The sequence below is a fragment of the Podarcis liolepis genome (assembly GCF_965112155.1).
Source record: "Podarcis liolepis genome assembly, chromosome: 1".
Classification (NCBI taxonomy): domain Eukaryota; kingdom Metazoa; phylum Chordata; class Lepidosauria; order Squamata; family Lacertidae; genus Podarcis; species Podarcis liolepis.
In genome coordinates, this window is record NC_139554.1 from 69,405,791 (window position 1) to 69,430,761 (window position 24,971).

The window sequence follows — 24,971 nt, forward strand, 5'->3', positions numbered from 1 at the left end:
AAAGATGCAGATTAAACAGAAACCGATAAGAAAGGTTCTACAGAAGTTGTAATATTCTGCATGTAAAAAAAATGCTGGGTAGTGTATGAAAGCCGTGGACTTCTGTAAGAATAGATATTTTTAAAGGACTTGGTTTCCCACTAGGGGGAGCGTTGCATATGTTGCTCACATAGGAGAAACAGGAACCGTTCAGATTTTCTGAGACTTTATATGGAGCTTTTAAAATCTTCACTGACTGTCTTCAATTAACTTTCCAAAGAAGGAAGTCTCCAAGGCCCTATCTTGAAGTTTAAAAGGCTTGGGCTTGCTTTTGCTCCCATTTAAATTCCTGTCAAAGTTCTCATTGAGTTCAATGAGATTTAAAAAGGGTCCTTTTTGTTTCCATAGCAATAAGCTTAAAAGGAGAAACAATATTATTTTCTTCCAAGTATTTTATCCAGCGTTGCCATGGTGCCTAACTGCTAGACATTAAAGTAGGCATCACTTTAAAATGTTTTGAAATGGGAAAAAGTTTACATAGAAAATTATTTTATAGTCTACAAAGCATCAACCAGTCTTTTTTTACGTTAAGATAGTTCTCACACAGAACTGTGATAAAGGTAAATGAATTTAGATTTGTGGCTGATGTAGAAAATAATCCTGTGGATTCTGGCGTTCATCACACTTACGTATTCTCAATTAGAATTTTCTATTTAATCTCCGTAACTTTGAAACTGGCATTATTATTATTATTTTAGAAAAATCTGCTGATTTTATTCATTTTTAAGCACTGAAGCATACAGTTGCACAGTTTGCATCTGAATTTATGTGTGTTGTGTTCTTCTCTGTTGTGAAATTAGTTGTGCAGTGCAAATTTATTTAAATTTCATTATTAATAATAACATTGTGTCAAGCAAACAGTAAACAAGATGAAAAGACTCCATACCTTTAAAGCACATTTAAAGCACAAACAGTAAGAAAGATGGAAAGGTTGGAAAAAATAGGAGATTCACTCAGAAGCTGTAGCAAAAAGTATCAAAAAGAACTTCCGCTTGTTTCTAAAGAACTATTTCCCAGTGGCAAAAGACATCAGCTTTCTGCCTTGCCATGCATACCCAAGTCACACTAATTTTGTTGACAACATAACCAGGTACTGGCAAGGCGAATAGATGGTTAACTTGTGTGGAATGTGGGTAGCATTTCTACCGCAATGAGTGGTATGCCCTGGAAGCAAGGAAACTTTTGGGAGAAATGGCAATCTCTCTTTCTCATTTCACAATCCTGTTTCATTCCTAACCCACATCTATATTTTTCTTCTTAACTACAGAAGGATGAAAGACTACAGGATGCCCTGCTTGGCGACAGTGAATATCTACAAAAATTAAGTATTTCCACAAAGTGCTGGGTTGAGCAACAAGGTAAGCCATTTAGCTGTCTGAAGAGAGATTTTCCAGCTCTGTAATCCTTCCTATTGTATTTTAGTTTGATGTCGGAGCTAGAGATATCAAATCTGTAATGTCAAATGACACCCCCCCCCACACCTTTTCCTCTCATACACCCCCCCCTCCCAGCTCAGGCAGTGGCAGGCCTCTCTGGTTTTTTTTTATTATTATTGCAGAAAGATTTTGCAACCCAACTTGTCTCTGCAACCCTTAGCTGAGTGGAAAGTACCTTAAAACTCGACGTCACTAACTTGAAAAGGCATTATCTTTTTTGAAGCAGCAATAATCAATTTGAAGTGTCTGGGGGCTGGCTTGGTGAGAGCAACGGTGGCGGTTGAGGAGGAGGGGCAAAATGCTCGAGGGGTAGGGGGAAAAAACCCTGGATGAAAAGGCATGCTGTTTCATGGATGTCTTCCAGAATTGTGACACACTGTGTGTGTGTGTGTGTGTGTGAAGAGAGGGAGGGAGGGAGAGCGAGCGTGTGTGTGTGTGTGTGAGAGAGAAAGGGTGAGAATGATCACCATGACAACTGACCCAGCCAGTCTGTGTACTCTCCCTGCAATCATTTTGGCCGAGATCTGTGCTGTGAAAGGTCATGAGAAGGAGCTGTGGGAAGCACAGCAGGTATTAGACTCTGAACGTCGCTCGTTTGTCCAGTGCCTCAGCTAATAGGGCAAAGCTTTTTTTCTGGTCTGGGAAATACAAAAATCGAGAATGGCGTGGAAGGGGAAGTGCTGCAAGTGTCAGGTAATGAAAACTTTCCCCTCTTTTTTTTGTCTCTGCCTCTTTCTCTTTCTCTCCCTCCCTCTCTTTTAATTTTCCTTTTTGTTTCTGGAGCTGCATGTCAGCGTATGTTTGGAATCCCATTCTCCGAGGAGTGATGTCATGCCCTAGCAGTTGGGTTTTGTTAAGCAAAGAGGGAGGAAATGGTGAATTTCACCCCACCGCCCGCCCTGACGAATAGATCTCTTTGCCTGTAAAAAGTTGTTGAATCTTGTACTAGGACTACTACTTTCTCTCTGTGTGAAGTATTCCAACATGAGAGAGAGAGAGACTTTCAGGAAAGTTTCTCGAGACCCGCAAATGGCAGTCGGGTCCACATCCACCGCAATTATGGTGATTACATTGAAGGTAATTCTTTTATTTTGCTGTTTGGGTTCTTGGCTTCTGAGTGGCTGCTTAATTTTTCCTGGTGGTGGATCTGCCTACATGCACTTAAATGAAGAAATAGATGGAGCAAAAGAAATCAAGTCTGTGCTTGGGATTTAAACAATTAAAAGGAAGGAAGGTTGCCTTAAGACTGCGGCTGCTTTGCTAGCGAGTTCACTTCTCCAGCAGTGTGAGATTCAGCAGCACCACTCAACTTAGGGGAGGCGGTTTTTTAATATCAACTTGTTGCAGGAGAAGTTGCATTGTATGCATGTTGCAGATATAGGGTTTCAAATAAAGGTGGTTAAATAGAAACAATGGTTAAACATTGTTAAGGAAACTATCCTGTTTTAAATGTGCATTCCAGAAAAATCAAGTAAAGTTTCTTTATTATTTATCAAACCTGCTCTGGTCTTTTTAATGAGGGCACTTCCTTTGAATTCTTGGTTATTTCTGGGCTCCGTGCATTTAAAACACCTTTTATGGTAAATTCCAACTGGGTGCAGATGTAGGCAGAGGCAAAAACAAAACAAAATCCACAACCCTCTCCCCCAAAACATTTCATTTTAGATGTGCAGGTAAAGGCTTCAATGAAATGCCTCAAACTGTACTTTATAACTGGTGCCTTTGGTGGAAAATAGGTAATATTTTAATGCCTGTCTAATAAAATCAAGTGTTGTGAAAACTCAGCTAATACATGACCAAAATATACTGGACTGATGATGAGAATTAGAGTTTTACTACTATTCATTCTAGGGAGTTCAGCTAAGGTCAGGATCCCAGTGTTCAGCTTCTAGACAGTGTATATAAATGACCACTAGAAGGGCCTTAGCTAGTTACAGAACATCTGCAGAAGGTTCTTGTCTGAAACCTTGGAGAGAGACACTGAGACAACACTGAGCTAGATGGACCAATGGTCTGAATCAGTATAAGATACTTTATTGTGTTCCTCTGACCTATTCCCCGGATTTCTTCTCTTCTGCAATTTCTCTCGGGAAGTATGAACTTTCTGCCAGTGAACACTGAAAGGGTTGGATCCCTGGTCTACTAAGCCCTTCCCCCTTTTATATTTGCAGTGGTGGGTCATTGAAAATATCAAGTTAATCCAAACGTAATACATTCAGCAGTCAACATCCAGCAGGATAGGTAGAAGCATGCTGGTTTCAGGCTGCAAATGTTCCATATACAGAATGTGGGGACGGGGTGAATTTTGGATAACTGAAGCTCTGATAATATAGAATCTGGGTGGAATAGTCAGGGTATAGGACAGTCTTGCTGGAGGTCAACTGATAAATCCTGTTCACAGATTTTAGGGTCTGCTCACTAGGATGTCTTCTATGGATCTCAGGCCTTTGTTAGCTACGGTTGCAGTTTTTGACTGGGAGACTAGGTCACAAGCTTTTAGCTTTCTTCCCGAGTTTCTCAAACAGAGTGTCTTTTGTGTTCCCTTACACAATGAAAGACACTTCTGATTGGCTTCAGTCCGCCTGCTAGCATGGTTCAGACATGCTGCTGATGGCTTGTTTCCTCTTTGTGCTGGGTATGACTACAAGAAGGAAAACATGGACAGAGTGAAAATAACAAAGATACTGCAGAAGAAGCATAGTATTTGTCTCCCGTTTTTTCCTTTTTTTAATTACAGCTCCTCCCTGCATGCTTTAAAACATCTTTCAGGAAAGTTAAGAACAAAACCTCAGGTTTCCTTATCGGATCAGTCCAGAGTTAAATTCAGGAGACAGGAACAAAGTGTTACCATATGTAATTGCGCTGTAATATTTACACAGTAGTTTATCATTGCCTAGGGTAAGGCTGTGTCCTGTTGCACTACATTTAGTTATTTTCTCCTCAAAGATAAATAGCTTCTTTTTCTCTTCAAAAATATAAAATCAGAGCTTTAATTAACTGATACTGCAGGTTTTGTTGTCAGTGTTTGGGAGTTGTAGGCTGCATGACAAGGAAGAGCAAGGAAATAAAAGTTTTCCTCATAAGGTGGAAATGCTCCACAATCACTTCCTTTTAAGTCTAATCCTGAAAATGTATAGATTTAGCACCAGACTTGTTAAGTCGTGGGTTGACATAGCAGCCGGCACAGCGATTTCTTCAAGTAGCTCTTTATTGTGGTAAGCTGGAATAGAACTCTCTGCGAACAGCTCAGCCGGCCTGTATTTATAGGCAGCCGACTGTCAACATTGTAACCACAAAAGCTCAGAGTTCCCGCCTAAAATAACTGCCGCGGACCTGAGTGAAAACTATCTACAGACCTGAGTGAAAACTATATACAGTATCCCCCTGTTGGCCCAGGGTGAAACTACACTACATAACACCCCTCCCCACCGAGATAAGGCGTTAGTTACAATCGTAATGGTTTCCTTATATACAGCACTACGCGTAATGGTTCAAATAAGCACAAAAGCATATCGGTTACATTTCCCATACTTAGACCAACAGTGATACCTGTCCAACAACATAGTCCTTTAAATAAGTTGGGCGCTTGGAAACTCTGCCAGACCGCCGGGGACTGGTAGCCAAGTCCGGAGGGCCACACAGTTCTCGCTGAGGCTGTGGTGCGACCCTAGGTGGCGTTGGAACCAACTCCCCTGGATCCGCTGCTGTGGGTGGAGCCTCCGCAAGTGGAGTGGTCTGAGTCTGTTCTGAAACGGCTTGGTTCGGCTCCACGCTGGCAGCTTGCGAGGAAGGTGTAAGTGGGGCCTCGCCATCTGTACGTGTCTCTTCTGGAGCCGCAAGCGCAGTTGGGGGCACCTCGGTAGTGTCCAAGTCCCCAACCCTGCGCCTAAGCTGGTCTATGTGCCGTCGCCACAAGCGTCCGTCTTCGAGTGCCACCTGGTACGAGCGAGGTCCAGTGACTCCCACTACTGTGGCTGGCACCCAAGGGATGTCCCCCACATAGTTCCGGGCAAAGACCTGGTTTCCTGGGACAAATGACCGTGGTGCGTTGGCACAGCCTGGGGGCTCAGCCACAGCAAAGTCTGGGTGTGGGGTGTCAGACGGAGCCGATCGGCAGACCTTAGCGATGTGGCCCCTTCTGGAACACTTCCTACAGATGGCGTCTCTGAATCGACACTTGGCACGGGAATGGTTGCCTCCGCAGCCAGCACATTCCGGTTGGCCCTTGGACTTCTGTTGGAACTTCCTGCGCTCCCGCTTTGTCTGGTGCACGTCATCGTCTTCACTGGAGGATGCCTCCTCACTGCTGGCCTCTTCATGATGCACCGGAACTGGCTCCCTAGCAAGACGCGGGCTGCTGGACTTGCGGATCTCCTGGGCGGAGCGTTCAGCAGCTTCTGAGGCCACAGCCTCCTCAATGGCTTTCTGTAGCGTGAGGTCTGGCTTGGCTAGGAGGCGCCGTTGCAGATGGATGTCCCGGACCCCGCAGACGATTCGATCCATCAGGGCATCGTCTAAGTCTCGGAACTCGCAGTGCATTGCAGCCTGTCGCAGGGCGGTGGTGTAGTTGTTGATTGACTCCCCCTCTGCCTGGTTCCGGTGGTAGAACGCATGGCGGGCAGCAATCTTGGACGGCTTTGGTGCGTAGTGGTTGCGGAGCTTCTCTTGGATCGTGTCCCATGGTGTTGCCTGGACTGCTTCAGGCGCAACCAACGCTCGGGCCGTCTCAAACACCTCAGGCCCACAGAGGCTGAGGAATAGGCCCCGCTTCCGCTCCTGTGATACTTCTGTCAGCTCGTTGGCTTGGAGGTAGCAGTCGAACCGAGCGAGGTAGGAGTCCCATGATTCAGAGGCTGGCGCAAACGGCGGTAGAGGCACAAGTGAAGCCATGATTCCGATGCCGGCGTGAAGGGCGATGGATGGAACACAGTGCTCTAGCCAGAACAGTCAGCTCTGAATTGGTTCTGCCCAGTGATTTCGCTCAGTGATTTCGCTCTGTGATTCAGCTCAGTGATTCAGCTCAGTTCAGAGGCTGGCCGCATCTGGCTGTGCTCTGATGTCCATCCATCCCATCTTCGTCGCCAGTGTTAAGTCGTGGGTTGACATAGCAGCCGGCACAGCGATTTCTTCAAGTAGCTCTTTATTGTGGTAAGCTGGAATAGAACTCTCTGCGAACAGCTCAGCCGGCCTGTATTTATAGGCAGCCGACTGTCAACATTGTAACCACAAAAGCTCAGAGTTCCCGCCTAAAATAACTGCCGCGGACCTGAGTGAAAACTATCTACAGACCTGAGTGAAAACTATATACAGTATCCCCCTGTTGGCCCAGGGTGAAACTACACTACATAACAAGACTCAAACTCCTATCAATGCTTGTGACATGTACCCCCAGGAGGGTTTCCTTACAGTGAGGAAGAATTGTTAAAAGTGGCTGCCCAAATTGAAAACCCGACTACTCCTGCCTCTTTCCTTGTCCTGATCCTTCAGCTCTTTAGTAGTGATCCCCATGCAGCCTTCCAGATACTGCTGCCCACATATTGTTCTCATATGACAGCATTTTGGAAGTGTCAGCCCGGGTTGCTTGTTTTTGGGGGGCAGGGGATCATGAGTGATGTATATACACTTAATGTGTACATGCATATTGTATGACGACACAAGATTTCAACACAACCCTTATCTTCTCTGCTGGCATTTGCAGAGCTGACTATAGATGACAAAATTATTATTGTTGGCCCCTGTCTGTTTCAAGAGACAGTGTGCCTCCGGGGGTGAAGCAGAGGTAGATTTAGGGGTACAGGATTTTGGTCACACTGGGTGCAGAGGCTTGGGGGCACCACGGGGGTTGTGGCAACTATGGTGTAGAATGGAAGTTGAGAGGCAGAGGGGTGCCTAATTTTGGCATCACGCAGAGTGTTGCTGAAACTTGAGACCCAAGTTCTGCCACGGGGTGAAGTCAAATCACTGTGTTAGCAGCATCGAAGTGACCTCCCCAGGGCACAAGCCCAGGCAGCTGTCCATAGGACGAGACCGCTCCCCTCTTGGCCTTCCTGATGTGGTCTAAAGGAAAGCAGAGCATTGTTTTTGGCACCAGCTGGGCTGCAGGGGTTGCTTGAAGGAGGCGTAAAATTATGGGGTAGCATGTTTTGGATAGCTTTCCTAATTTAGACTGTGTAGTTGGGGTGTCTGACATATCTTTTCATTAAAGTTCTATTACCATACAGGAATTTTTTTACTGTATTGAACTAGAATAAGCATGGAAGATGGAAATCAATCAATCAATAAACAAAGGCCACCAATGTAGACAGGATGCTGGTGGAGCAGGCTGGAACTGAATTGCTAAGAAAATTGGTTTTTGTTGGACTCCACAGGTGCACTGCCATTTACTCATAAAGGAGCCAATTGACACCCATATTAAGGTTTCATTGGTTGATGATCCAATGCAGAATTAGCCTTACTTAAAAAATCTACAGAAACCTGTAAGCTAAGGTCCACAGTGCAACAAACTGCATCAGATGCAAGGATGTAGTTGTGTCTGCTTTTGAGTCATCCAAATTTGTTTTACGAAATGCTTTCCCTCAGTTTTTGGCATGATTCACCTCCCTTACTCTTTGTCTTTGTTATGTGTAGTTTGTATAATCACAGACTGTATGATTGTAGTCCATGGATTAGCCTCTTAAAGATGTTTAGGTATGGAAAATCCTTCCTCAGTGCAGTGGTTTGGACTGGACATCCTATCTATTTATGTGATTTTCTGTTTGAGGGAATAGTATTTCCTGCATTGGATTTCTTGCAGTTCCCACAGCTTATCTAGGAAAATAGCACGAAGCAGAATTTTAATATTTCTTCAATATAATTTCCATATGCCCATTCAAAGTGAGCTCATACTAAATGCAGTTTACATCTGTATATATAACCTTACCAGTGGGAAATCGAAACCACTACTAAATCATAATATTTTTACAGCCACATCAAAAATAAAAATGTACCTGTTAGGTAATGTACAGACACCCACTTTGTAAATAAAAGTAAAATGTGAGTAGATCCAGGCCTTGTACTATAGATTCACTGTCTAGGAGTTAAATAGCATTTGACTCAAGGGCAGTGAGTCATATCACTGTCTCATTTTTATATACAAAGCAAGTAATTTGGCAATTAAAATGAAATGTTGCAACTTAACAGGTAGAATTCCCCCCCCACACTTTTTGTATGGTGGTGGTGGTGCGTGTACAGTGGAACCTTGGGTTATGTACCGTCCTCCTTATGAACGCTTCGGGTAATGAGCTCCGCTAACCCAGAAGTAGATGCTCCTGGTTGTGAACTTTGCCCTGGAATGTGAGCAGAAGTCGTGTGCCGACGGCGTGGTGGCAGCGGGAGGCCCCATTAGCGAAAGTGCGCCTCAGGTTAAGAACAGTTTCGGGTTAAGAATGGACCTCTGGAATGAATTAAGTTTGTAACTGGCGGTACTACTGTATGCATTGCTAGTATTTAAGAACAGAGACTATAATTCCAAGCATTCTTGCTTAGAAGTAAGTTCTACAGAGATAAGTTCGACTTACTCTTGAGTAACTATTGTTGGATTGGATTGTATGCTGGAGCATGAAGGTTCAAGTAGAGGTTTGCTGGCTGTTTCTGAGGAGCAAGTAAAATGAGCGCTGGCCTTCACTTTGCCTACTGTGACTAGCTTTGCCAGGAGTGGGAAGCTATTTTCATCTCAAGGGCCACTTTTCCTCATGATCAATCTCCTGGGAACCAGAGGTGGGTGGAGCCAAAGGCAAAAGTGGGAAAACAATAGGTGCACCTTTGTGCAGTGAGCTACATTCCCGCTACATTCCAGCCGTATAAAACACAGAGCTTTCCACACACACTCCATCTCTCCATCCACAGTTCGGGGACAGATTCCAGCCAGGCAAAAGCATAGGGGTAGGACTGGGGACTGATGTAGCTTGGAAGGGAAGCCTGTACTGGGCAGAGAGCCCTGCATTTGGACTGCATCTGGCCCCTAGGCTTCAGGTTCCTCACCTCTGAGCCAACAAGAGTACATTAAGCAGGGTGTTACCCAAAGTTCTTTCTTCCCCTTATTGTTTAAAAGGCCACATTCAATGGCAGAATTGTTGCACTCTTTGGGTTGGGCAAAGAAAGTAGTTGAACATTTGTAGGTGCCTCCTGGTCCAGACTGAAGCTATAGGAACATACGTAGTGTCAAGAGCAAACCAGGGCTCATGTAACAAGTCCGTGCTAGTGGGAGAATGGGTACTTTGAAATTAAGGTGTATGGGAGAGAGTGTAAAGGAGACTTCTCTTTGTCAGCAACCCTGGTCAGCCACCACCTTTCCATACATGAGGAGCAGTATCAGCAGGAATCCCTTGCCTCTCTGTAGCTTTTGCCTTGTTCCTTTGGTGAACTTGTGACACTGTTTGCTGTTGTGATAGAAAGCAGGCTTTTGGAACAGGCACCAAACAGAGCCAGGCCTGGCATTTTTCTCACACATTTGCTACAAATTAGGTCTCCTGCATGGATTTTAAACATTTTAATATTTTCTTAAAATGAAAAAAATGGAGGATTTAAATTAAAGGCAAATCCTAGTGCACTGGAAACTGCAGAGCTAGTAAGTTTGGCTGTCACTAGCTATGGAGCATGCCAGCAGGTTGTAAAATGTCCTGTTTAATGAGTATTATAAATGAATGTTGGCTGTGGCCGTGGTTGTCACCCAGGTAGTTGCAAGAGAACCTGGTTGGTGGTGGCACCGGCGAGGCATTTGGCACTTTTGCAACAGGTCACCTTGGGTAGTAATTTGCACAGAGAGATTTTGCTTAACAGAAAAAGCCACTGTTGTCCTCTCACAGCATCAAGAATGCAGCTTACACCCCCTTCTTCCCCAAGTCCCTAAAACAGATATTTACAAGAGTGATCTGGGGCACATTTGTGGATGAGGGCGCTTTGTGGAGGGTGCTGCACCAACTTTCAAGAAAAAGGGAAGCCTGCAGATTCGGACTACTTGTCTTGTGGTGTGCTTTGGAGCTAAGTTGCTCTGAACTTGAGTTTTTGTACTTTCTATTACTATGGATTAATGCTTAGAGCAAACACCAATGGCTCCTTCCATTCATGCTCATAAGATAGCACAAACAACTAGAAAATGTTAAGTGGGGCCCACAGGGGAGACCTATTATATTTTTTCAGACATGTAACGCTCTTGTTTGAATCACTTCACAGGCACCTGAGCAAGCGTGATTTGGAGAACTATACACTGAAAATGATCCACTTGGTATATTGCAAAATAGCCTTAAGGTTACCTTTTCTTTTAGGGGATTTTAGGGGATTCTCTTAAACTCTTAGAAACAGTGGCATATTTCAGCAAAGTAAACATACAAGACATGTACAAACAGCTGTTTCCTTAACTTGCTTCTATATGGATACCCAATCGGATTGTAAATAGTGTCAGTTCCCAGCTGTGTTCAGAGAGCGTTGCTTCTGCTACAGGTTTCAACAGGAGGAATATAAAAGCCACGTGTATTTATCCAAAAAACCCTCTAGATGTGCCATCTATCCTTAAGATCCACGCACAGAGATGTATTACTGCCTGGAAAATAGTTTCCATATTCTATTATTTAGTTATCAGACACTTCTTTGGCACTATGAACCATGCTCATTCATGTGCGCATATATACTGTATAAGATATCCTACCAAGTTGGACTATTATTCCAGTGATTGACCTTGGCTGGATCCTGGGCATCTCTCATTACTTGATGGCTATAGACTATATAATGCCTTAGAACACCAGTCTGCGGGGAACAAGAGGCTATTGTTAAAGTCTTGCTTGTACCCAGAAGCATCTGGTTGGCCACTGTAGGAAGCAGGATGCTGAAATAGGTACATTTTTGGACTGATCCAGCAGAACGCTTCTGATGTTGAGGGACACCTGTCTCCCACTCTCTTTACATTTTATGTGCTCACCATAGCAAACACAATTGGAATATGGGTATTTACCAGCTCTGCTGCCATTTGAATCAAATTAAAGCAGCATCTTGATTGTCTGAAGGAATTCCTTCATTCAGGACGCCCTGTTGCTGTTGCTCCCACTGCCTGCAGTTATGACCACAGTAGCAAATGTGCCAGTTTGAAGTATATATTCTATGGCTTTCAAGTGCTTCAGTGTATATATTACTACTACTACTACTACTACTACTACTACTACTAATATTTATTGCATTTATATCCCAACTTTTTTTCTCCAAGGAGCTCAAGGTGGTGTACATGGCAGTCCTTCTTCTCATTTATTCTCCACAACAACCCCGTGAGGTAGACTAGGCTGAGAGGCAGTATCTGGCCCAAGGCCCCCACATAGTTTTGTGGCTGAATGGAGATTTGAACCCTGGTCTGCCAGATCCTAGTTCAACACTCGAACCACCACACCATCTTGCCTCTCATTTATTAACCATACTTCACCACCTGGTCCCAGGACGGCTGGCAGCATTTTAAAACTCAGTATTACAAACAGCAAAAGCAAATTGCAGTCATAAGAATAGGGCGGGATCTTGAAAACACGCCACTCAGGTGTCAGAGGCCAGGTTGAAGAGTACGGGGCAGTTTTCAGCTAGCCTGCAGCTAATAGAGATCCCACCTGTAGACCTGTGCATGTATAGCCACTGCTGCTCTCATTTCTGGCCTTCTCCCTATGCTCACTTATAAGAGCCTCTGAAAGAATCAAAGACAGAATGCAGCTGTGTGGATCTTTCCCACAGTCTGTTAGAGGAGATGTCTGTTTTATTCCAGCGAAACATCTATTCTTGAGAACAAGAGCTTTTCCTGAAACAAAAGTGGATAAAGACATTAAGCTTTGGCTCAGTGGCATTGAAACTCCTTTCAGGGCGTACAGCTTTCTGACTGGGGGCTATAATCCTGCACACATTGATTTGGAAGAAAGTCCCATGGAAGACAACAGGATTTGCTTCTGAGCATAGGATTGGGCTGTAAAGTTAATTGGCTTCTATATATGCAAAAACAAAACCAGAAATATCTCTCCTGCTTTCTACTATATCTACCTATTTGGCTGCATGTGCAGAATTGGATGTTTCCAAATGTTGCGGTTGTTAATGTTGTTCTCCACATTTTAAAAACACTCTTCGTCTGTTTGGATCCCAGGGTGGTTTACAAAACAACCAAATAGATATACACATATGACAAAGCTCCAGATCCCCTGATGAAATCCTCCAGTTACTTCATGCTAAAAAAAAGAAGCAAAAAAAAAAAAAGCACGCAAAACAATATGGAACCCTGCGAGACCCCACAGCACAAATACTTCCACAATTTGACTTCTCCACAAGCTCTCAGACTGCTTGCCCGCCTCAAATTTTTAAAACTTTGCTCACCATTTCAAACTTACTCTGCCCTCCATGACGCTTTTACAACCAAATGTCTGAATAGCAGATTTGACATGATTTGTGGTATATATACCACTGCTGTATGTGCAAATCAGGGCAATGAGATACTGAAGATTATTTCAGTATGATTGCTGGCTCCTTGTCCCCATCAGCCTTATTCTGTTGCCTGGAAAAGGAGCTCACCCAGTTACTTTAATCCAGCCTTTGGCATTCTAGTACCCTGCAGTGGTTTGTTTCCCATCAGCCCCACCCCTCAGAGACTGACCTAGGCAGTGGACTGAAGAGCAGGAACGGAGGATGCTCTTCCTACAACTATGGCAGAATTCCATGCTGGGTCTCAGAGATTGCTTCCATGCTATAGCCTTTTAACACTGATGATGTGTTGCTTTCCCAGAATTAGCTGAGAATCAAATGGAGCTTCCACATAGCACTTAATATACCGCCATGTTTTCCAGCAGTTGTCTTTCTCATCGCCAAGGTCCCTCTGCAATGTTTACTCACAAGTAAGTCCTGTCTGGTACTTTCCAGCGTTTAAAAAAAATATCCTGACCATTCTATTGCCTTCTGTTGAGTCTGGCTGGGGGATTAGTGACAAATTGAACTTTAATTGCCCCATGAATGGCCTTTCTTAATTGTCTTTCTGGCGTAGCACCAATAATACTACAGCTTTGAAAATTCTCTGGTTTGCTAATGAACTTTCCCTTGAGATTTATCAGATTCCTGACCCTGATTGAGTTGTGTCAAATGGACCTGCACATTCAACCTGATGCTTTTGTCTTTGGACTCTAGAGTTTCCCTACACAGGGTTGTGTATGTCCCTTAAATCACCCTGAGCCTAAAGGCCGGGCAGATGTCCTGAGCTTGCACAGATGGACTCTTCCTTGTGGATGGGACTAGTATGAAATAAGAAGAGCCAGCCTAATGTAACAACAGGCTTATATGGTACTTCTTATACTTTTAGGCAACACCAAGGCCACAGATAATAACAATGTGAGACAATAAAAATAGGAGATCATTGGGGGAACAGAACCACCAGTAACCTGTTCTAATTTCTGGTTGCTAGTTTATAAAATGAGCACATTCTTCTTCTTCATCCCCGTCTACTAAAATACCACTCAGAGAAGTTACCGGTAATACACACTTTAGTGCTGCGACTGGCCTTTCTTATTTGCTACACTCTCCTGTTTGTTTTCTACTAAAATACATTAAGAACTACAACCCCTGCTGGTTTTAATTTACTGCTAATTGACTTGGATGGGCAGTAGAAAACTAATGCAAATACTGTTATGGGGTTGCACTGACATTTCTTGGGGATTTACAACCATCTGGAAGAAACGGATTTGTGGAATTGAAGCCAAGGGCATGCAAGATCCTACACCAAAAGCCCTCAGTTCTTGAAAGCTTCATTCTTCCTGAGCCAAGAGGAAGAGCTGTTGTTTATAATCCCTTTTATAGGCTTGCCCAGATTACCTGTTCAAAGTGTTCTCCTGTGAGCCTCTGCTCAAAGGGAATTGTGCAACATCCAGTCCATGTATAGAGCTCTTTCTTTCCTCCAGCTTTTAAAGGGCAATGCACACACAAAACACAATTGGGAAACACTCATCCTCCACACAGGGCATGCCAGGGAGCTGAATCCGCTAAATCTCAAGGAAAACTTGGAGAATCCGCTATCACTTCAGTTTAAATCTCATGGTCAAATCTGAAGTATGCTGTGTGTGCGTAAGAGTGAGAAATTACCATACTTTCTCTTCCAGTTAATTAGTTTCAGATCAATTTTTGGAGATTGAGCACTGGATCATGACAAAGTATGTGCATACAGATAGCAGTTATGCCATGCGTCATGGTCACTGTGCAATAGGTTCCAATAATTGATATTCAGTCACATTTCAAACAGCTTTCTGAATCTCACAGCCTTGCTGCAAGGAGAAATAATTGAACTTCCTCTGCAATTCCTCAGCAATGCAATTACTGTGGGGAATGCAACATATCTGAAACAGAAGATGCAGTAGAGGTGCTTGATAAAATCTGCACACATAAATGTCTTGTGAATCTGTGGCTGCCAAAGCATCAAGTGTTCCAAGTGAAAGAAGCTCCAGATTCTACTTTTGGTGTCCACCACATCACTAGTAACTTGTTCTGAGAAACATGTGGCAGACTACCTTATAAATATAGCCTGTCCTATGTGTGCGTGCCTGCACTCTGCTTTACAACAATGCTTAGACTGTAAAAACAACAGTCTTGTGGCAACTGAAAGTCGACATTGATTATGGTATTAACTTTCAAGAACTAGAGTTCATTTCATCATTCCATCATTCTGCCTGGACACTGAGGTCCAGCGCTGAGGGCCTTCTGGCGGTTCCCTCGCTGCGAGAAGCCAAGTTACAGGGAACCAGGCAGAGGGCCTTCTTGGTAGTGACACCCACCCTGTGGAACGCCCTCCCATCAGATGTCAAAGAGAACAACAACTACCAGACTTTTAGAAGACACCTGAAGGCAGCCCTGTTTAGGGAAGCTTTTAATGTTTGATGTATTAGAGTATTTTAATATTTTTTTGGGAAGCCGCCCAGAGTGGCTGAGGAAACCCAGCCAGATGGGCGGGGTATAAATAATAAATTATTATTATTTTTATAAATATGCAATCCAACTCTTTATCAGCCGGTGTTCTTCTGCTGATGTTCTGACTCATAATTTGCTATGTCTTACCTTTCAGCACCACAGTTTATAAATCAGGTGCTGGTAGATTGAGCAGTTCCAGAATGGCATAGTCTACTGTGGCAAAAGTCTGCTTAGAGCTCAGTGTAAGGAGAGCCCTGCTGGATCAGACCAAACATCCAGCTACTCCAGCATCTCATTCTCAAAAGTCAGATGTACCTGAGCCTAAAAGTAGGGCGTGGGGGCACTGGGAAGAGGGTGATCTTGGGCTGCATCAGAGAAATTGTTGGTAAAAACAAATATTCAAGATTTAAGAGGGAGAAGGAGGGATAGCAGAACTGAAACCAGGACCCAGGACTCTCTGCTTTTCTAGCTTTCTTTCCTGCATGGTTCACTGGAGGAAGCCTCTGCAGAGTCAGGGTGCCCTAGTTCAAAAGCTGCATACCTCACACCATTGTGCTTCCATAAAACTGGGAGTGTAGAATGCGGTCTTTTGTTATTTTTGCCTGAGGTTTACATTTTGCCAGGTGATTTCAGGTGGCTGCGACCAACCAGGATTGACACAGGCTCTTCTTACAATGTGCCCAGACTACTGTTTGCAGTTAGTATTGGCCACTTGTTTCAGATCAAGAAGCAATGTGTTATCTAATTTGTTGAGAAAATTTTCTTTGCCACTGCCAGAGTTGGAAGGGGTTTGAGAATACCTAGCGGCATTAATTCTATAGTCAGCCTTGGTGTGGAGTGCTTCACATTCTTTCACCATCCTCCTTGTTGAATAGTGGGTAGACACAGCGGCGTAGCGTGAGTTGTCAGCACCCGGGGCAACGCAAGTAATTTGCGCCCCCTAACCCGGGGCAAGGCAAGTTATTTGCCCCCCCCCAACCCCTAACCTGCGAGTTGCCGCTGGCGCTGCTGCTCAAACGACGCCGCTTGCCCGGAGGAGGAGGGGGGCAGAGAGGCGAGGAAAATTCAACGGCCCAGCAGCTGCAGCAGCAGCGGCGGAGGCGGGGCTGTGAGGAGGGGCTGCCTGGCGCGTCCTCCGCGGCGAGCGCTGAGAGCCGCTGCCTGCCGGGCGCCTTCAGCCGGGCGCCGCGAGACATGCGGCTCTGCTACAGCCTGCGCCCGAGGCTCTTCGGCGACTCCGGAGGCAGCGAGCGCGCCCCCTCAGATGTTGCGCCCGGTGCGGCTGGCACCCCTGGCACCCCCCACGCTACGCCACTGGGTAGACATAACAGACGACACAGCAATTTCTCCAAAGCAGCTCTTTATTTGTAAGCTGGAACAGAACTGAACAGCAAACAGCTCAGCCGGCCTGCTTTTATAGGCAGCCGGCTGTCAGCATTGTAGCAACAACAACCCAGGGTTTCCCTACTAAAATAACTGACGTGGACCTGAGTGAAAACTACATACACAATACTCCTGGTGGCCAGGGTGAGAACTTCAATACATAACACTCCCAACAACCCAGTGTTTCAGATTCCTGTTTTACAGATGGGAAACAGGTGCTGAGAGGAGTGATTTATTCAGTGACATCTAAGGATTTCAAAGTTCAGCAGGAATTAGAACCAGGACTTCTAGGTCGAAATGAATGGGTTAAAATAATTGTTCAGGGTTTACCAGAGCATAGCACTGGCATCTCTTTTCACTGCCAAGGCTCACCTGTGGAACATAAAAAATAAGAATCATCAGAAGGGCTTCTGCAGAGGTGGAGAGTGCTTGTTTCTCACCACTGAGTGACCACAGAAGGGCCAAGCATATCAGGAATCAAGATGGTGGTGGTCTTCAAGGTTAGAGGGTGCTGTTTCCAGACAGACTTGAGGCCTGCCGTATATCTGTCCCCTGAAATAAGTACTGACTTAGTTGCATATACGTCACTCATTGACCTACCTTGATGACTTCCATATGAATGTGAGAATTGCTTTCATTGAAAAATATCCAGCTGTTGTTGAGTCTCCCAAGTCCCATCAGCCCCATAGCCAGCATGGACAATGGTCTGCGGTGATGGGAACAGTAGTTCAACAATAACTGCATGGCTATATAGGTCCTGCACTCCTAGTATGGTGCTCCAGTTTTGTGCTATGAGGAGCATAGACAGCCCTGGATGAATCCACGCATGCGTGTTTATCTAGAGTGATAAATTACTTGATGGTGAAGAAATATATGTATAAAGCCTGAGATGAGATTCTATATTTCTTTATGTTGGTATAAAGTAAACTAAATGAATTTGATTTGTTCTCTTTTACAATTCAGGATTTATTGTGGTTTGAAACAAAAGTATATTTACTTGCAATAATTTTAGGCCTTCCTTAGATACTCATATTGTCATCACCTCATGCCTGCATGTATTATGAAGGCTGTTTTGTATTGGCAGCCATTCCATAACCCATGTTAGGCCTTCTGTTTCAGCTTTTATACATAGCAATGAAATGTTTTAAGAATCACGTTGGAAAGTTATGAGGCAGTGAAAAATCAGTATCAAAAACATATGCTGAGATGTTGAAAGCCCAACATGAGGGTGTTGGATGATAGTTCCCATTAATTTTAATCAAACATCCAGATATCTTTTAATAGAATTGAAAGACAAAGCCAGAATATTCTAAAAATAGTTCACTGTATCCACGTCTGTTTTAAACAAGGAACATGAAATATTTTTCAAATTTTGTAGCTTAAATCAAATATTTGCTGAGCAGGAAAATTTTTAGAATGGGATATCCAGCACATTTGTACAGTCAGTGTGATACAAACTTTTTATCTGTTGCTATCCCACCTGTCTTTACAAGAGTCCAAAGTAGATTACTCCCTAATAAAAACCATATTACATTTAAAGACAATTACAGATAATTAACCTAGAAAGAGCAAAAACAGAACCAGGACAGTGATGGCTGAAAACCAACCTCAAGTAGCAGCAACAAATGTCTGGGAAAGGAAGTTCTTTACTTTCTTCCTAAAATTTTTTGGTGGTTGTGAGAGTGGAAGGGAGAAATCACCCCAAATCAGACTGAGCGATCTTGGTCTAGTCGTACTCCTACTGGTGCAAGATGTCTCATCTTCCCCCCATTTTAAGGTTACTCTTACAGCACAGTCCACATTATTTTGGGCCCTCACCAGCCCCCTGAAGCGTTGTTGTTTTTCTCCTTTGTAAAGGGGGAGATGGGGAAAAGAAAGATCAGTTGTGTAGTCTGACATCTGCTCACACAACTAATAGATTCAACCTATTGACACAAGGGAGGGAGTTCCATAACTGTGGTTCCACTATCAGAATGCCCTATAGCAGGCATGGCCAAACTTGGCCCTCCAGATGTTTTGGGACTACAATTCCCATCATCCCTGACCACTGGTCCTGTTAGCTAGGGATGATGGGAGTTGTAGTCCCAAAACATCTGGCGGGCCAAGTTTGGCCATGCCTGCCCTATAGCTTCTGCTCATCAGCTGAAACTCAGCTGCAGGTGGCATGCAGAAAACACAATTTACTAGTAATAGAGGGAGGTTCCCTGGAGCAAATGGTTAGGCTCAATGTCCCAGTCAGTTAATTAATTACATCTGGCTCCATGTTTTATAACTTGATTTATAACTGGTTTTATTTGCTTTTTTTGTCCATGGTCAGTTGGATTTCTTTTCACAAACAATTCCAGTTAAGGGAGATCTGATAATTGCCAAAGCAAAATATTCATTCCAAGATTGAAATGTGCAACACTTTCATAAAATTGCGGTCCCCTTGTTGGACACATGGTTCCAGTTCATTCCAGACATCCATCTTTCCATGGAATAATTTATGAATGGAAAGATAGCTGTGTGATTCTGTATACTATATATAGTATTCAGTTTGCTATCCAGACTGCTGTTTCACATATGAACAAAAGATATATATTTATTATCCAAATCAATCCCAGAAGTGGATAGGAACACAACATAGCAGGATAAACCTGTCGCACTGTGGCTAGCGTGCTGATTTCAGAATGACACCAACATAAAACTACTGATGGGTAAGGCTACAGATGGAACAAGTGTTGCTTTGAACTTTTAGAAAAGTAATATTAAAAAGTTGTTGCAGACATGCCTGACTGCAAAGAAAAAATTTCTATCAATTTCATACTCATTCTTATTTAGCCTTCCTTCTTTAGTTTCCTGCAATGTTCATTAATAAAGAGTGCTGAATCAGGAGCCTGGCCAACTGCTGTGTGGTTGTGCCCCCAAGATGGTAGTAAGGCTTTCTAAAGCCATGTTTGGGGATGGGGCAGGGCTTACAGTCTCTTCTCGTTTTGACTAATGGCTTTTCAGCGTTGGTTCACACTTTTTCTTTTTTGAGTTCTCAGCATTCAAGAGCAACATTCCTGCACAGCTTACTTAGTGAGAACTGCTAGTACGATCCCAGTGAGAAGCTGATACCTGATACCTTCCCCACTCCCTTCATTCTAGCTTTTGAATTCGGGAGCAGAAATAATTATTCTGACACCCTGATAAAGTTGCCAGAAGAGGGTTTCTGCCAAAGAGTTAGCTGAGAAGTGCCAGAGAATATTTCCTCCTTTAGTGACAACAGGGGAACATACAGTAAATGTTAAGAAAACATTCTCTGCTTTCAGTGATGCTTGCAGAAATGAATTGAAGCTAGCATGCAAAAGTTGCATGGGAACAAGGTGAAGCACCTGGAATTCAGGCGAAGAACTCTCAAGACTCATGGGGCTGTATCCAACTGAGTCAGGTCATTGAATCTAATGACCCTAATGTCCATTAACTTCAGTGGATCTACTCTGAATAGCATCCATGGTTTCTTTGCTGTTTGTGTTGCAAAGCAGAGGATTCCCTGGGGGGGGGGGAAGCTGGTCAGTAGGAGTAAGGAGAAAAAGTTCCCAGGAAGAGGCCCATATGAGCCCATTTTCACTCATGTTACCCTTCCCCAACATGGTGCCATCCAGATGTTTTAGACTCTCATCAGCCCCAGGTACTTGGAGGGTGCCTGTTTGGGGGGAAACTGACTTATATATTGAGAGCCCCATTTCCAAAATACTGTTAAACTACAGTGTGACCAAGAAACAGAATACAGGATGTAGTTATACAGACAGGAGCCGAATTGGCACCCAGGGGCTGGCGTTACTGAGTGTGAGGAGTGTGTGGTTTTGACTCATAAAAGCCTTATGTGGCTCAGGGCCACAATACCTTAAGGACTGCTGCTGCTGCTGCTGCTTCTTCTATTTATTTAATTTTTATACTGCCCTATACCCAAAGGTCTCAGGGCGGTTCTTCGCATATGAATCAACCCATATCCTGGGATTGTCTTCTGAGGTCCTTCTTTGAGTGGCCTGTTCACAGGGTAGCAACATGAGGACAGGGCTTTTCAGTGGTGGCTCCCTGCTTGTGGAATGCTCACCCCAAGGAGGCTTGCCTGGCAACATCATTATATAACTTTAGGTGCCAGGCAAAAACTTTATAACTAGGCCTTTGGCATTTTGCAACTATGTGTGGCCTTTTAGAAGTGGGTGGGGTGTTTTTAATGTATCTCTCCCCCCCCCCCGTCTTAATGTATCTATGTTTCATTGCTTGGTTCTTAAGTCACTTTAAGATCCAATTATGTCATAGCTGTGACACCCTGCAGAGCCTCTTGCACTGCCTGAAATCCACCTTTGATTGTATATTGATTTTAGAGGCTATGTGGCACAGGACCAGGTGCAGAGAAGAACTCACAAGGACCGTTTTTTAAAGCCTGAGAACCTGAATTACAGAAGGTGGAATGACATAGATCCTTTCCTGTTCTTTGATGAGGCTGTGTAGAATCTACAGTGTAGAAGGATCGCCAGGAATTTCTCATTGGCTCTCACTTTCCCACTGTGGGTTATAGGCATTAGCCAAAGGCACCCCAGAGCTCAGAAGGAAACATTCTGCTTTATAATACATTCTGCCTAGCCAAGCATATTATACAAGCCCATTTATTTTCCCACTATTCCAGAGCAGTGTTTGCGTTTCCTCTGAACTGCACTGCTGGAGGGCCCACACTCCTGGTGCAGCAGGGTGGGCAGTGTCACTCTGTGGATTGGATTTCTCAGGGCCGCTGCCTAGTAATGTGGGGTTTCACATTCCCTCTTGTTTTCTTTTTGCAAAATATATTGATGTTGGCTTGGGCAGAAAAAAACAACCCATGCCATGTTTTCTGGAAATCTGACTTCTCTTTTATCCATGCATATATGGAGTCTGTTTTGGCAGACAGAAGGCCTAGTTCCCAACCCACGCAACACATCTCACTTCACACATTACTTTCTTGAGCTACAAAGTGCTAAATGTTTTGGGGGCCACAATAAATGTCCACAGAATCTACCAACTCAGCAGCATGCCTTCTATAGCATGAACTGCAGACTGCAGGAACCTTTCAGTGGATTGCATGCATTTTAAAGGCTACTGTGAGCTTATCAAAAAGTTGGAAGAAAAATCTTATTATAAAATGCCCCTTTGGTTGTATGTCTGTTTTTTTGTTCGTGCTTCCTTTTGTTGTTTATTAATCAGGACATTTGCATGAAAAGAGTCTCTTTGCTCTTTAAGCACTCAGCCGCTCTGGTTGTTCAGTCTTTTTTTGAATTCATAATCCTGGGTTTGTGATATCACAAACAATTGGCCATTGTGCGAAATGTCTTTCATGTCACAGTGAGAGGATTACGACTCTAGAGGGGAACAAGGAACAGGAGCAGATGAGCTCTTTGAAAAATTAGATACTGTTTTCATCCAAATCTACATGGTGGAAAATGTATTAAGGGTTTATTGGCCATTGGGTATATAGGAAGAAGTATTTCTATACAGAATGTGGTTCAAGGCTCTCAGTTAGCCCTTTCTTTTGAAGCAATAAGACTTTCCAGTTGAGCGATGCCAGAGCCTGGACATTTATATGGGTGATATCCAACTAAGTCATATTCAAAGTAGACCCACTGGAATAAATGGACTTGAGATGCTTAAGTAATATTGGATGTCACCCATATATTATTAAATTCTTTGTGACTACTGATATCAATCTAACTTTTTAGTCTTGAGACAGGATATAGATTAAGAGACGTCAGCACTTTTTTAAAGAGTAAAGCTTGGTGGATTTGATTTAGTGATCTGTTAAACTTGATGGATTAGTTTACAGTGATTGCAGAATTACATGCAAGTACAATGTTGTACATAATCCAAAACAGGATGGACTTGCAATGCTTCCAAAAGGGTCTGAAGAGTTAAAGAGATCCATATATGGCAAGCACTGTGAACGATCCCTTGCTGTCCAAGGGAAGCAAACAGCAAACAGATGAAGGCAAGCTTAAGCAGTCTCAGAACTCATTAAGGAAGGGTACAGTGTTTGGCTACAAACCTTGGTTGCAACTCATGATGAGCAAGGAGAGTACTCTGACCCCTGCAATTCTGACTGGTTTGAAGCTGGGGCAGCAGTTGCTGTGTCAAATGAGGAGGAGGAAGCAGAAGTTGCTGGCGCAGAGGTTGTTGCTTGTAGTGACTTGAAAAGGAGGACAAGTTTAACTCAGCATAGTGCAAGAGCAAGGAGAAGCACAACGTTTGAAAGCTCCTCTCTCGGAGCATGCATGTTCACCCAATAAATAAGCCATAGTTTGGCTTATTGTGTCATGGGAGTGCATAAGTATGTGTAGCAGGAGTGTGGGAAGCAAACTACACAGAAACCAGAATGTATTTAAATTCTTTCTATCCTATCTTACAGTAAAAGCAAACTTCCAAGCAAGGTGAAAACAATAGTTAAAACATTTACCAATTAAAACATATCAATAGGAAATTAAATAAAGCAATCAGCAGCAGTATAAGCAAGTGCATAAAATATTATCTGCTAAAAGTTCAGGAGAGTAAAACTCTTTACCCAACACTGAAAAGCCAATAAAGTAGGTGCTTTGTTTCGGGTGCCACCACTGAGAAGACCCTTTGTTTGCCTATACATTTATAGGGAGGGCATAGTTTTGAACCATTAATTATATTTTGTGCCTTGCAGTCAAGTTTTGTCAGCTCTTCTTAATATAAATAGAAGATGGTGGTTACTGTAGCCTGCTATTGTTTTAGCGGCATTTGAGTTACAAGGACAGTGTGGTTCTTAAATGTGGCAATTTGGCAACAAATATAGGACTGCATAGCAGCAGATCAATAACATCTCCTTTGCTAGATGTGTGAAAATTGGGATGGGACCCTCAGGGAAGCAAATTATTAAGAGAGGCTAAAAGAGCAAGGTAGGACTAGCAAAGGAGGTGAGTGGAAGGGAGGCATCTAGCTGAGAGAGGGGGAGTATGGAGAGGAATAGAGTTTAACTTCAGCCCCCCTAGCTGCTGTCTCCAAGAGGCTGCTGTTCAAGGAGACATTTAACATCAGGACTAGGCCCCGCTGAGGCTGTATGCCATCTGCCGGAGTGGCTGCAGCTGCTCAGGACACTCCCCAAACCAGCACACCATGCAGTGGTGCTGGGGAAGGGTAGGATATAAGGTACACCTGCTGGAGATAGCAGGCTGTGCGGCCACTGGGGGCAGCCTCCCAAGGGAATTGCCTCTTTGAGTCATGTCTTTGGGGGTGCAGTGAGGGCTCACCCCCCCTTTTAATAGTTTTATGAGGCAGGATTTTATGTGTGGTTTTGCTTGTTTCCACCCCCCCTTGGCTTGTGTGTGTGTGTGTGTGTGCACTGCATATAGCAGCTGTGGAGGAGTGATTTCAGTAACACCACAACAAAGGAGGAAAAGTGTTAAATTCCACATCTCCACTTGTTTCAGTCCTGACAATTACTAGCCTCCACTTGCCTCCCTGCTAGAAACATGCTTGTTAAATACAGATCTGTACAGTATTTAACGTCATGTCTAGTTTGACTTTGAGTTCTGTGCCATTGAATTCTGCTGAGTTTTAAAGAAAGGTGGTCATTGGATTCATTGTCAGCCAATCCCACATTACCTTAATTAGCTCCCAGTGAAAGCCGCTATCTTTCTATCTATCTATCTATCTATCTATCTATCTATCTATCTATCATGATTTGGAGCTGGCCAGTAATCCTATCCTTTTGGCTGTAAATTGCTGGAACAATCCATATTATTCTGGATAAGTCTTGGCAAGTTTTCTCTCATAATATTGTTCTAGGCTTGGTTTGAAAAACAAAACAAAAAAGTGGAATCTCCCTCAATCCCAGAAATTCTGATTGTGGAGAGCAGCTCTCCTTGCCAAGCCAATTATTCTCCCATAGAGGATCCCCAGGTGCTGAATTCTAGCTTAGGCAAATGGTTCTACTCAGACGTCTAGGAATCCCAGACAAAGTTGAGCATGTTTGGGGTTGGCTTCTTGGAACGGAGTTTATAAAGGACTGCATGTATAGAGAGACACACTTAAATGAGTATATCTTTACAACAAATATCACTGTTATAGCATCATAATTGAAGTGTATGTGTGTGAAGTTATAAGCACTGTGGCAGATATTTGTTTTCCTAAACGGAGGTTACTGACACCATGTAAAAAAAA

At 43.6% G+C, this 24,971-nt stretch overlaps 1 protein-coding gene across 9 annotated transcripts in view; it reads left to right on the plus strand.

Moving 5' to 3' along the window:
* Positions 1 to 24,971, plus strand: part of DENND2B (DENN domain containing 2B) — a 146,835-nt gene that overhangs the window by 30,587 nt on the left and 91,277 nt on the right. For 2 of the 9 annotated variants that reach the window (XR_014519558.1, XM_083476909.1), the window contains exon 2: positions 1,307 to 1,397. The gene's annotated coding sequence lies outside the window, so the exon portion shown is untranslated. Of the gene's footprint in view, positions 1 to 1,306; positions 1,398 to 1,882; positions 2,169 to 2,253; positions 2,553 to 24,971 lie in introns of those variants that run through there. The other 7 variants (XR_014519559.1, XM_083476906.1, XM_083476908.1 and 4 more) reach the window with 7 other exon arrangements.